A 12173-nucleotide genomic window follows, 5' to 3' on the forward strand; every position below is an offset into this window, starting at 1 on the left:
CCTTGCATGTGCACTTTTTCCGGCACGTGCTTTACTGCTGCTATTGGTGACATCCCGTTTGCAGGTGTACGCCATGCAACCGGATGACCGTACAGGTCGCAACTCGACGATGCTGTTATATGAAGGTGCGCCTGTCTTTCAATATGCAGTATTTCCGGCGCCCGTCGGCCGGAGGCACTTATGAACGTCTGTTCTGCAGGCATTCGAGGGCTTGACAAAAAATAAAACTATGGAAAGTGTAGGTGACGTTCACTGTAGTAATTGAAATAAATATAGCGAAGAAATAAAGTGGACAAAAAGAAAACTTGTAGCACACACTAATCAAACCTAGAACCTTAATACAGCGCGTCCGATGCTTCACCGAAGCTCTACGGCGAAGGTTGTACCCAGTTAATTTTATTGGGTATATAGGAGCATATAAGTCAGCAGGGTGTATTTCATGTTAATCGAAGCGCTAGTATACCTGGGGCAGTTTTTTGGGTTACAATTGCTAAGCCATAATCAAAACTTGGTGTTTTTGTGCTGTTATTATACAGTTGCAGTTATCACAATTCTATGAATCAGCGATTGATCATATCTGGGGTCGCTTTCCCGTATTTTGAACACCGTTGCCGGACTCTTCAGTAGAATCAAGTGAACTTTAAGGAGACTCAACTATTGGTCCTTCTCTGGAGGAAAATCTTCGGAGTCTGTACTGACGATACCTCAGCACCCAAAGCAATAATAGCCCCCCTGCAGCACGTCGAAACAAAACAATGTAGCGACTGCTAATGAAGCGCTTTCCTCTGCGTGCATTGTAGATATTGTCTACAGTGTTAACCACATAGGAAGAAAAGGGGTCTGCGGTTCACTTCTTTTCGGGGGTAACTGCAATGCCACATGTAATACTTCTTAAAGAATGACAGTTTCATCTTATAAGGCGTAACTGTCGATGTGCGAGCTGTTACCAATCAATAAATTTAACGGTAAAACATGAAGCTGTGAAAGTTACCCCTTAGTCGGGCCAACTAACCCGATAATAATAAACAGTGTGGTGCTGAAAGAGTAAACCACGCATGTGAAACCAGGCAGCTCGCGAAAGCCTCTATAACGTTTTGTAGTCTTGGTTATATTTCTTGGTGTAACGGCGTCCGAACTAACTGCACGCAAATTTCCCGGCAATTGCACACGACGTACATACTACCCTCACAAATAAATAAGAAAAAAAGAAGCGGAAGGGGTCTATTCAATTGCTTTCGCAATGAAAGCCGGAGTGCTCGAGTCTCTTGTGCGTTTAGTGAAAAATCTATGCTGATGAAAGACAACACTAAATATTATTTTGTATTTTGCTGAAAATTCCTGACTACATCTAACATTCTATTTATTCAGTCACAGGCCTTCGCCATCTGTTGTCATATGTAGCGGACATTGTAGCGTACATTCAAGTTCAACTGCTAAAAGTTCGCATAGCCATAGCTGCACACGCAGCTTGCGTTGCCCCTGTAGAAATCTGCACTGATAATTTGCATTCGGCACAGCTGTATTTCTTGGTAACTTTTTCTCCAAACGGGCGCTTTCATACCCGTTCGATAAAACGGAGGCCGCCCTACTTCGGTGCTCTGACCTGATGGCCCAACAGGCTTTAGTTGAGCAGACCCGAGCCACTGCCGACGCCAATGGGCTGCCGCAAAGGTGTGCTCACATAGAGTTTGCACGGGGTGGCCCCTAAAGAGCATTACCCATCCTCCCCTTGCATTACACACGGAAGTAAATGTTTTTCGTCATCATATAGCAGCGGGCCTAAAATAATTTTGACGAGGCTGCATGCCGCTGCACCAGAAGAAAAAGAGACTGCTGTCGGTATCACTTTCTCGTGTCGAATGGTGCTAGTGGAGTGTAGGTTGCCTTCGCTCCTAAACGCTAGCAAATTGTTCTTTTCGCTATTAAATTTTTCTATAAATAGCTTACTTAGCAGATAACACAAATACCCTCTACCATTTTATCGCTAGATCTAGACGTAAGATGATTACATTTTTGGTGTCCTTTTTTGCATAACGGTAGGCTTGTCATAGGTTCACCTGTCTAGGGCCTACCAGGACGGCAACGCTTGATTGTAAATATACCATCGGTGATTTACTCCTTTGAAGGCATGGGTTGTCAATAATTGGAATGCTATAGTACCTTTTTGGCTAGAGCTACTTTGCAATTTTACTAATTCAAAGGACAAAAACTTTTTAAAGGTTTGATGAACTTTCTGATTTCATGAAATAATTTAGGCGTGCTCATCTAGATAAAACAACATTCCATTGAATGGTCCCCGTATGCGATGAATTCATTTCCAGAAGCACAGTTTTATAACAGGGATGAAGAAAAAGCAATAAAACCAAGAAACCTAAAGAGAACGGTTATAGAAAGTTTTGATGTGAAGACCGATAGTTTCTTGAAAATGCCTCATGTTGATCAAACAATGCTCACTGCAGAAGCTCAAGCAAATAGACTAACGGCTACGCGAGTAGCTTACGAATATATGAGGCTTTCAAGTATGGTTTTCACGGTGAAGTACCCATTTCTGTAACTCTCCAGTGAACAAAGGCCTCTACTGCCTTTATCCTCCTGCCGTCATTGTTGCGCCACACACACACACTCTGTCAGCAGAAAAAAAAGGCACGTGTAGGCATAACTACAAGAGAAATAGATAACACGATCGTTGTGCATTTTGCCTTCCTGTTCTTGTCTAGCCGCCTTTGCATGCTTTCTATTTTCCGGTGATTTCCTGCCGCCAACTACCACTTTATCATTCTGACAGTCCCACTTGTGCATGACGTTGTTAAGAAAAACACAGGATTTTTTATGAACCGTAATTACGCACTTCAAGAAATAAAGACAATTTTTTGTTTGACAGGTGCATACATTAGATGATGTACGGCTATTCACTATAAGATGCACCTTGTGATGAGGAATTGCGCAAATTTTTTTGTTTGGTATGGGCATACCTAGGCATAGAGTACTTACAACAAGCTCTGCGGATGGCCCATCGTGCCTATTTATTCCCAGTAGGCCATCGCAGACTTCTATCTTTGAGACATCCACGGACCGGAGCGGACGCAGCGACTTACCATTAACAAGTAGGTTCGCTCTGAAACTCTGTTTCTTGAGTTGTACACCTTACAGGCAACTTTTATGTACATTCAGCAATGACTTATTCACGTCTCTGCGCCACGATGATCTTCAGTGCGTCACCTATTGCGCTTTTGATAGGTAAGTAAAGCGCGTGGTTTTGCAACACGATAGCGTGCTTAATGACACACTTTAACTGCCAAATATCACAAACGCGGAGTAAAAGAACACACAACGACACGCACAACTGGATCGTCGTCGTTTGTTTCTTTACACTGAGTTTGTAATATTTCACTGCTTAAGTATGTCATTAAGCAAGTACCAACTAGGCCAACAGTCAGTCATTATGTGAGAGTGTGCGCTGGGGAAAACTTGCAGACATGGAAATAGGTGGGCGTGATTGAAAACTGTATGAATACTCATACAAATAACTTTCTAAAAGTCATCCTTTGAAGTGCTTGGCCTGAATGTGGTAACTCAGGCTGCTCCCACACCGCGATGGTTAGACCCAACCTAACCACCACATCACAGGCCTTTCTGGGTAGGCGGAAGCTGAAGACAGTGTTTTTAGCTCTTAGTGCCCATGCCTCAGTGCTTCATTAGTAATGCCCTTGTCCTCTCATAACAATGGTCACCACCAGAAGATGTTATATATATTTGACGGGTCCCCAAACTGTAACACTGAGAGCAAAAACGTTCTGAAAAATGCAGTACGTGAGGGCTAGACTAAGATACGAATCAGCCTGAAGCATCATTAGGTTGGGATTGGGTGATCATGTGAGTTTTTTAAAAGGGGGAGAACAATACTCTTCTACATATGATAATATTTAGTGAATACATAATAGGCGAATGGAGTGTCTCGAAACCCTTGGACATTGGTCTGCCACTAGGCTCCTCCTCCTGCATTAAAGTTACTGGAAGTGCCCGAGAGAGGCCAATGTGATTGAAGTTCGTGATCGCGTCTGTCTATAGGCCCAAGTGGCGCAGGGATGGTGTTATAATCTTGTTTATGTTTCACTGACATGTGGTCCCTCAGCGTATATGCATGTTGTGGAGAATACAGTAGAACAGGGTAGTTCAAAGCCCCATTATTTAGAAAATCAGATGATGTGGATTTGTTACCTGGTTCTGGAGAGCATATGCATTGCTTGTTGCCATCAAACACTCACTAATTCGGTCACGTTGGACACCAGCGTGGTACTTCTGTGTAATCCTAAAAGCGCGCAGAGCGAGGGGCACCGAAAACGTGCGATGACAAAGAGCATAAACAGCGTTCGCTGACAATCCGAAGGAGGTGGTGCCATTTGCATCAATATGCAAGTCACTCGGTCCCAGCCGTTGTGACCACCTAGACGAGCTATCAGTTCAACGCCAATTTAGCCGAAAAAGAACTATTCTGGCGTGCGTGGTGGTGCTAATAGTACTTAGGCAGGCACTGGCGAAACACGTTTGGAATAATCAAATAAGAGAGCTTCGTGCCGTGGTTACAATAAAATGACATGATGTCACAGGATTACGAAAATGGTAGCTTTCGCTCTGGTCTTATGAGCAATAGGTATAGTATTCACGTATGCTTGAAGAAAATCAATATGCATTGACGTATCACAAACATTTTTCATCTTTTTTTTGCCTTCATGCTTTCAATGAATCGCAGTACAGCCGATTCGTGCATTTCCTGCGCTCCCGTGAAAGTCTGGTTAACGTGCCCTTTCTGTACACCCGACGCTACAATTTGATTGCATATCCTATATATGCACGGGAAATTGAAACAACTTTCTGAAATTATACAGAAAATAAAGTCGAGCAAAAAACTCTTACTTCAGCACTGCAAGATTTCGCTACTTCTCTTTTAGCGGGGTAGAGGATGTATATTTTAACAGCTTCTCATAAAATATTGTTATGTTTGAAAGAGACCAGTAGAGGTTGAAAGGGGCCGTTTATTAGGTCGTGAGGGGCAGCCCAGCAGCGGCCGACTGGTTAGAGATTCTCCTGCTTCTATTCTTCTTTTCTCGCTCCGGGCGACAAGTGCGTTCACCGTATACGCTTCGTTGTCTGCGTGCATGTGCGCAACATTCTTCTCCGGGCAGACGAGTTGTCATGGCGTGTACAGTTTCAGGCGGGCAACATGAATCACCTGAATTTTGGCAGCTCGTCGACCACTCGCCGTAGCACGAGCTATTACTTAGTTGACCTCTGTAAGTCTGTCAACAATGACAAAAGGTCCATCGTAAGTGGCCAAAAGCTTTTGGTATAACCCGCGCTTGCGCATCGGAGTCCACAGCCTCACCAGATCGCCACGGCGATAAATCACTAGTCGATGGTGAATGTCATAGCGTGCCTTCGCTTTGTCTTGCGATACCAATGTGCGCAGTCGAGCTATGCGACGCGCCTCTTCGGCGAGGCAGAGAGTCTCGGCGACATTGACGTTGCCGTGATCACAGAAAGGTAATACTGTGTCGATCATAAGCCGGGGCGAACGTGCATAAAGCAAAAAGCAAGGGCTATAGCCTGTTATCTCATGCTCTGTGGTGTTAAACGCGTAAGTAATGAACGGGAGTACGTCATCTCAGTTCTAGTGGTCGCATGAGACAATCATAGACAACATGTTGATAATGGTGCGGTTGGTACGCTCCGTCAGCGCATTAGTTTGGGGGCGGTATGGGGTCGAGTGACGCAGGCGGGATTCGCACAAACGGAGTATCTCCTCCTCGACATCCGCTGTGAATTGTCGTCCACGATCAGAGATCATCAGCTGAGGTGGGCCGTGTCAGAGGATGACGTACTGTAGGAAAAACGACGCGACTTCACTGGCAGTTGCGGAGGGGACGGCCGCCGTCTCGCAGTAGCGTGTGTGGTAGTCGACGCAAACATTTATCCATCGGTTGCTATCTTGATTATATTCTTGTGGGGGGAAAGACTCAGTCTGAGCTTGACGCGAGCCTTATCGCAGTTCTGACTTGTATAGCAAACAGTGTCATGAAGTTAAACGTTAATTTTTTTCCGTCAAGAAGCTCTGTTTCTTAGGACACAATATTTTAGCCGAGGGCCTTTTACCTTTAAACAGTAAAGTGAATGCTATCGTAAATGCTCCAACTTCTACAGACATTAGGTCATTGCGCCCATTTTTGGGGCTGACAGGCTATTATGCCAAGTTCATAGATCACTATGCAGATGTAGTCGAACCACTTCGTCTCATGCTCAGACAGGGCCAAATATTTTGTTGGTCGGAGAGTGCTCAAGGCAGCTTCATGCAGTTGAAAACGCGCCTTACTTGCTCACCTGTGGTAAAGGTGTTTGATCCTGATCTACCTGTGGTAGTTACAACCCATGCATCTGACGTTGGTACGAGAGCAGTGTTATAGCAGCTGTATGGTCCTAAGCTTGAAACTGTAGCATTCGCGTCGAGAACCCAGTCAGAAACTTAAAGAAAATACTCTTTGGGCGAACGCGAAACGCTGGCGTTCCTGTTCGCTTGTGAAAAGTGGTACATTTACCTTTTGGGTAGGCGTTTAACTCTTAGAACTGACCATCAAGCAGTAGTTGCTTTTTTAGCAGCAGGAGATGCCGGTCGTCGACCGTTAAGAATTTGAAGGTGATCAGCTAGACTGTTATACTACAATTTTGATGTAGAGTAATAAAAGGGCTTGGAAAACGTTGTGGCCTATGCCTTGTCTATACTGCCATTACAGAACAGTCCAGAACTTAGGAAGAAGAAATAGTATCATTAGTTACATCAGTAGTCGATAAGGAAACTGTGCAGCTCGCAACGAGTACGGATGAGACATTACGGAAAGTATGTGAGTATGTATCCAAGCGTTGGTCATCAAAGAAACCAAGTAATGACTTAATTGCATATTTTCATTTTAAAAATGATCTCTCTTTTGTAGACGGGTTACTCATGCGTGGTGACCGTGTAGTCATTCCGAATACCTTCATAACTACTTTCATGCAGTTAGCACATCAAAATCACGAGGGAATAGTACGCACTTAACAACTCCTTCGTGAGAGATATTGGTGGCCGCAAATGGATCGTTCTGTAAAGGAATATGTAAAGCATTGTCACATCTGTCAGCCGGCAGACAAGTCTGCCAAGCCTGGTGTGGCGCCTTTGCAGCCAGTCGAATGGCCAGACGGGCCGTGGAAAAAATTGGGTATTGATATTGTCGGCACATTAGATGTGCCTTTTCCAAGGTATCTGATAACATTGGTGAATTACTATTCTAAGTGGCCCGAGGTTCTTGGAACGAATAAAATATCAGCAGAAGACGTCATTAAGCTGTTGGACTTGTCATTTAGCTACGAAGGGCTACCAGATGTATTAGTTATTGACAATGGTCCACAGTTTGTGTCACAGCAGTGTGAGAACTATCTTAAGGAAAAAGGTATTCGTCACGTGTTGTCGTCAAATTATTATCCCAAGTCCAATGATCAAATAGAACGCCCGAATGGTGTTCTGAAGGTACATTTACAGGTAGCTAGACTTGAAGGTAAAGATCCAGCAAAAAGCATCACAGAATTTTAGAGTTCATACCTAGTCACTTCACATGCGGTGACAGGTCTTTCGTCAGCTTTTTTGCTGCATGGCCGTCAACCTCTCTCTAAAATAGACATTAGCAAGTTTAGAATACATCCTCAGCTATCGGGGTTACAAGCTCATTTGTCTCAGGTTCGTAGTAGAGTCTCGGAAAAACAGAAAAATCGTGAAGAATATTTTGATAAAAGGAAAGGTACTCAAAAACACCGCATAAATGTAGGAGACTTAGTTAAAATAAGGTTCCATTGGAAAGGAAACTATAGGTATAGCAAGCCTCATAGGGTGCAGGCTCAGGTTGCACGTTTCACTTTTGTGCTAAGTGATGGCATAAGGTGGAACGCTTCCAAGCTAACAGTGATTCCTGAGGGTTTTTTTGAGAAGGCGGCTCGTCCTACCTCACCTAAGGAATTATTTTCTCTTATTCTAACATAGACAGTTGTGATAGTCAGCCCCTTAGTTCACCTGCTCTAGTTGCCTTTCCCCCCAAATTTTCAAACAGACTCTAGATTGTCAGAGCTCTCAGTTAAATAAAGTCTGAATCAGTGGTTCCACGGGGAACGTTGGGATGTCAAGAGGATCCTGTTGGGAAACCCATGATAACTGTTCAAAATCATATCAATCCCGGGGAGGGGGTAAATGAAGGGGCGCCGTGATTTTCGAAGCCGAACGAAAATGGTCGCAATCCACCAAGATGTTCTGTGGCCTCTTCGTGTCCGCTCCGTGAGACAAAGCGCCCAGTGTGGTTTAAATACTTTGTGACTTAGTGCGGACATCTAGGAGATTGACTGTGGTATTGTAGTGCGTGTTGTTTTTCATGATCGGGAATGATGTGTTTTGTGGTTCCACTCACTGATGTCCGGACAGGTCACTCATCTCGCCGTTGGTGTGTATTTGGATGTGTGGACACTCACGAGATTGTGATGACTGTTTTCTTCAACGGGGCGATGACGTGGTGTTGTGACGTCATCCTTGAGAAGGATGCACAATGTGTGTCGTGTGGTTGTGTGCTTTATATATAGATGTCGTTGCAGACCGGCACAAGTGATTGTCAGTAGCAAATTACGTGTGTACGCGTCACGTCGTGCTGTGGTTTTAATAAATGGCTGCTAGTGAGTCCAGTCATTGTTTGGTTTCCTTGAAGTTCGTTTGACTCACTCGTGTCGGTGGGCCGATTGCCGGCGCGCGCCGAGTTCCACGTCCAGACGGCGGGCCCTTTCGCGCTGTTCGGACAACACCTGACGACACAACAATGCCCTCTTCAGACATATATGGGTCTATGATATTGCAGAGCATCAGAACCTCCTCTATCTAGGTGGAACACGTTTCTCCATGAGTCTGGGCTCCTCGAGCCAACGTGCGCTCCGCGCTTTTCTTTTTCGCATCAGTCACCGAAGCATTTCTTGAGTTCTTGAGCGAAACGATCCCATGCTGTTAAGGAATCTGTTGATTTCGTACCGCATCAGGGTGGTTTTCGTGAGAAAGAGCGCGACATTTCCCAGTTGATCAGTGGGATCCCAGAATTTCTACCAGCTCACTCTTTTGTAATGTGTCAGCCACGCATTCACATCTTCTCCTGCTCTTCCCGCGAACGGGCGGGGTTTCATATAGTGATACCGAGGTGCAGCCGGCACTGACCTTTGCGTGGTTGAGAAGCCGTGACCATCGCTCTCGGCCATGGCAGTTGTCGGTGACAGACCGGCAAGACGACGGCTCCGGCGTAGTTCAAACAGATGTGGCTCCATGGTTCGTCGACGTGCTGTACCCAGGCACCTCCACCACTCTGTTACGTTTAGAAATGTGTTTATTCCGCTGTGGCGTACCGGTAGACTTGAAAGTGTCTTGCACCGGAGACCTATCTCACTAGGCGAACGTCCTCTTCTCTAATCTGCCTGTTTTCCGCTACCCAGAGGCTCATACTCTGATCACATATGCAGTAACAATATGTTGTGTTTAGGTGGTCTAGTAGAGTTACGCAGCAGCATGTCGAAAAGAGGTCAAAAAACTATTTGCGATAAAGACATGAATAACGGTACGAAGAAAGGTATAAAGTGATGTAGAAAGTAAAAGTGAGCTATTTAACTCGGGAAAATTGTGCTACCAGGTTCGAAAGGAGAGTTCTCTAAATTCTCAGACCCGTGACTATTGTGGATGTCATACACTGAATTACGATGGCTGAAAATATTGATAGCTTCGTACTAATAGGTGAACTTCGGGCGCTTGTTGATCTTGCCATAATTTTTTCAAATTTCCCTGAAAAGATGACAATTGTGCTGATGACGCTCTACGTCAACGACGTGCGCCCGCGTAGCTGGTTGCAGGTCCACCGCTAAACAGGACGGGAGCTGCAACGAACCGGTAGCTTCGACGATTACCTCTTCTTGAGCTGCTCTCCGCCTGCTTGCTTGTTTGCTTGCTTGTTCTAGCTCTCTTGGCTACTGCTTCAAAGCACAACGTTCTTCGAGAAATCGATTTCTTTCTCGCTTTCTCTAAAAGCTGTGCCGGCACGCACCACAATGATCCTGGCTTCTATGTGTCTTTTTCTCGTTATTATTTTTTTTCACTGTGTGATGAGTGCGGCTGCAACCTATTCAAACGAGCGATTTTTTCCGTCTAGGCTAATTATTCGCCAAATGTTTGTGTTATTTCCTGCAAAGCGACACCTATTATGTTCTGACTGACCGAAAACCCTCACTTTGCAGCACTCCAGGACCAGAGCGGGTCGACGTACCCACGGTTTTATCGCAACACCTTGCCCAACCCACGCTTCGAAAAGTAGCAAAGGTGGTGTCTCGGCAGCAAGCCACTTCAGCACTGCTACGATGACAAGTCCATAGGTAATGGAGTTTGCAAAAGATAATCTTGCTCCTCAGGCTCAAATTTCAGTCCAGCCGTCACGAATACCTCAACTGACTACTTACATACAGCATGTAGAAGCTGATTTGATACAGCCCTGATCTTCAACAAACGAACAGTTACGTCCATTTCATCTCAAGTTCAAAACGTACAAGCTGCTCCCTTCAAGATCATAGGCTTGCAAGCTTATTCATGAAGCGGCTCACTTAGGCTCACTCGGACTTCCATTAACACATGAGTCAGTATAGCTGAGGAAATTTTAAAGATTCTGAGTCGAAGTGATATTAAGAGAGAAATGATGAGTCTGAGTGCGAGCGAGTCCTAAGCGCGAAATTTGTGTCTTGGGTAATTCTTTGATGTCATCATGAATTATTTACGACTTCTGGTTTTACCCATCCATCGTCAGAATTACGAGGAGCTTTATATGGGCTTACGCGTGTACTATAGTTTATCGCCACCTACCTCAAAGCAATGACATTCAAGTGCCATCCCAAGCAACGAAAAGTCCCTAATCAATCCTGTCGGGCTCCTCGGTTGGTGTATTGCACGTCAAGTTCCTGGTTCTTTTATATTATATTCTAAGAAGCGAATACCCAGCATGTTTCCAGTCCAAAAAAGTTACGTAATCTGGAAGTGCCACTTGCATTATTTTACCCATTCCAATGAATATGTATAAACTCGTCCTCTTCAGCATGCAAAGGGTATTGCGTGATGCATGTAATCAGAAACTATGTTTTTGTTCAAATTTCCTCCTTATGTTTTTCTTCATTTTCTCTGATTGCTCATAAAAGAATGTGGTGAACTAAAACACACGACGTTTCCTTTTAAGCACGTCTCATTTATAAAGTATCATTTTCTTTTAGTTTTGCAAAAGAAGTAACATCTTTGAATGTTTCCTTCTAGGGTTTTACCATCTTGCAGTAATGGCAAATGACCTACGAATGCTTTTTTATTGAATCTAATAAAGCAATAAAGAGAAATTTGACATCAGTCTCCTTTGTGGTGCACATGCCTTTTGTGTTCTCGAAACTATTGAAATACTAAAAATAAACTGACTAAACCAACGCTCATTTAAAACATTTAGTACACGTAATATCTACTCTTTCGTATTTCGATAGTATATGGAATATTTATCAGTAAAATGAGCGGCCCGTTCTTGTCAGTTTGACTCTGTTCGCTTCTCTGCCTCACTAGTGTCGAGATTCAATCGCGCTACTGTCATCAGGGTGTACTCGTGCTTCAGGTATATAAAATATTAAAAAGTAGCTTTACAGTTTTACAAGCGTCTGTAGCTTAGCCCGGTCTAAATAGCAACCATGTTTAGCGTTATCGACGAACGAGATTGAGGTAGTTGTTCCTAGATATAGAACGTAGAAGTTTTCTCTGTTGTGTTGTCAGAAGAAAGGCGACTGTATCAGTGAAGAAAAGAGATAATATTGTCCTATTAGAAATAAAAATGAAGGAAAAAAATGGACCTCAAGATTTAATGTCATAAGGACGGTTAACAGATGGTTAGCTAAAACAATGTAATGAATACTAAGAGATGGGAAGTGAGGGTGTGAGCTCTAAAAGATTAGGTCAATCTACGGAATTGGGAAAGTTGAAGCTATGAAATGAAAACAGCTCTCCGAGCAAAGCAGGGTGCATTGGAGAATGTTCGCTGAGACCTCCGTTCTGCAGTGTAAATAAA

The 12173-nt window shown here is 44.1% G+C and overlaps 1 long non-coding RNA gene across 1 annotated transcript; it reads left to right on the forward strand.

Moving 5' to 3' along the window:
• The first annotated feature begins 10353 nt into the window (after nt 1-10353).
• LOC142768673 (uncharacterized) lies at nt 10354-11474 on the forward strand. Its single transcript, XR_012885385.1, has 2 exons — nt 10354-10464; nt 11387-11474. It is a non-coding gene; the product is annotated as an uncharacterized LOC142768673 (long non-coding RNA).
• The last annotated feature ends 699 nt before the right edge of the window (nt 11475-12173 follow it).

The sequence above is a fragment of the Rhipicephalus microplus genome, chromosome 8, assembly GCF_043290135.1.
Source record: "Rhipicephalus microplus isolate Deutch F79 chromosome 8, USDA_Rmic, whole genome shotgun sequence".
Classification (NCBI taxonomy): domain Eukaryota; kingdom Metazoa; phylum Arthropoda; class Arachnida; order Ixodida; family Ixodidae; genus Rhipicephalus; species Rhipicephalus microplus.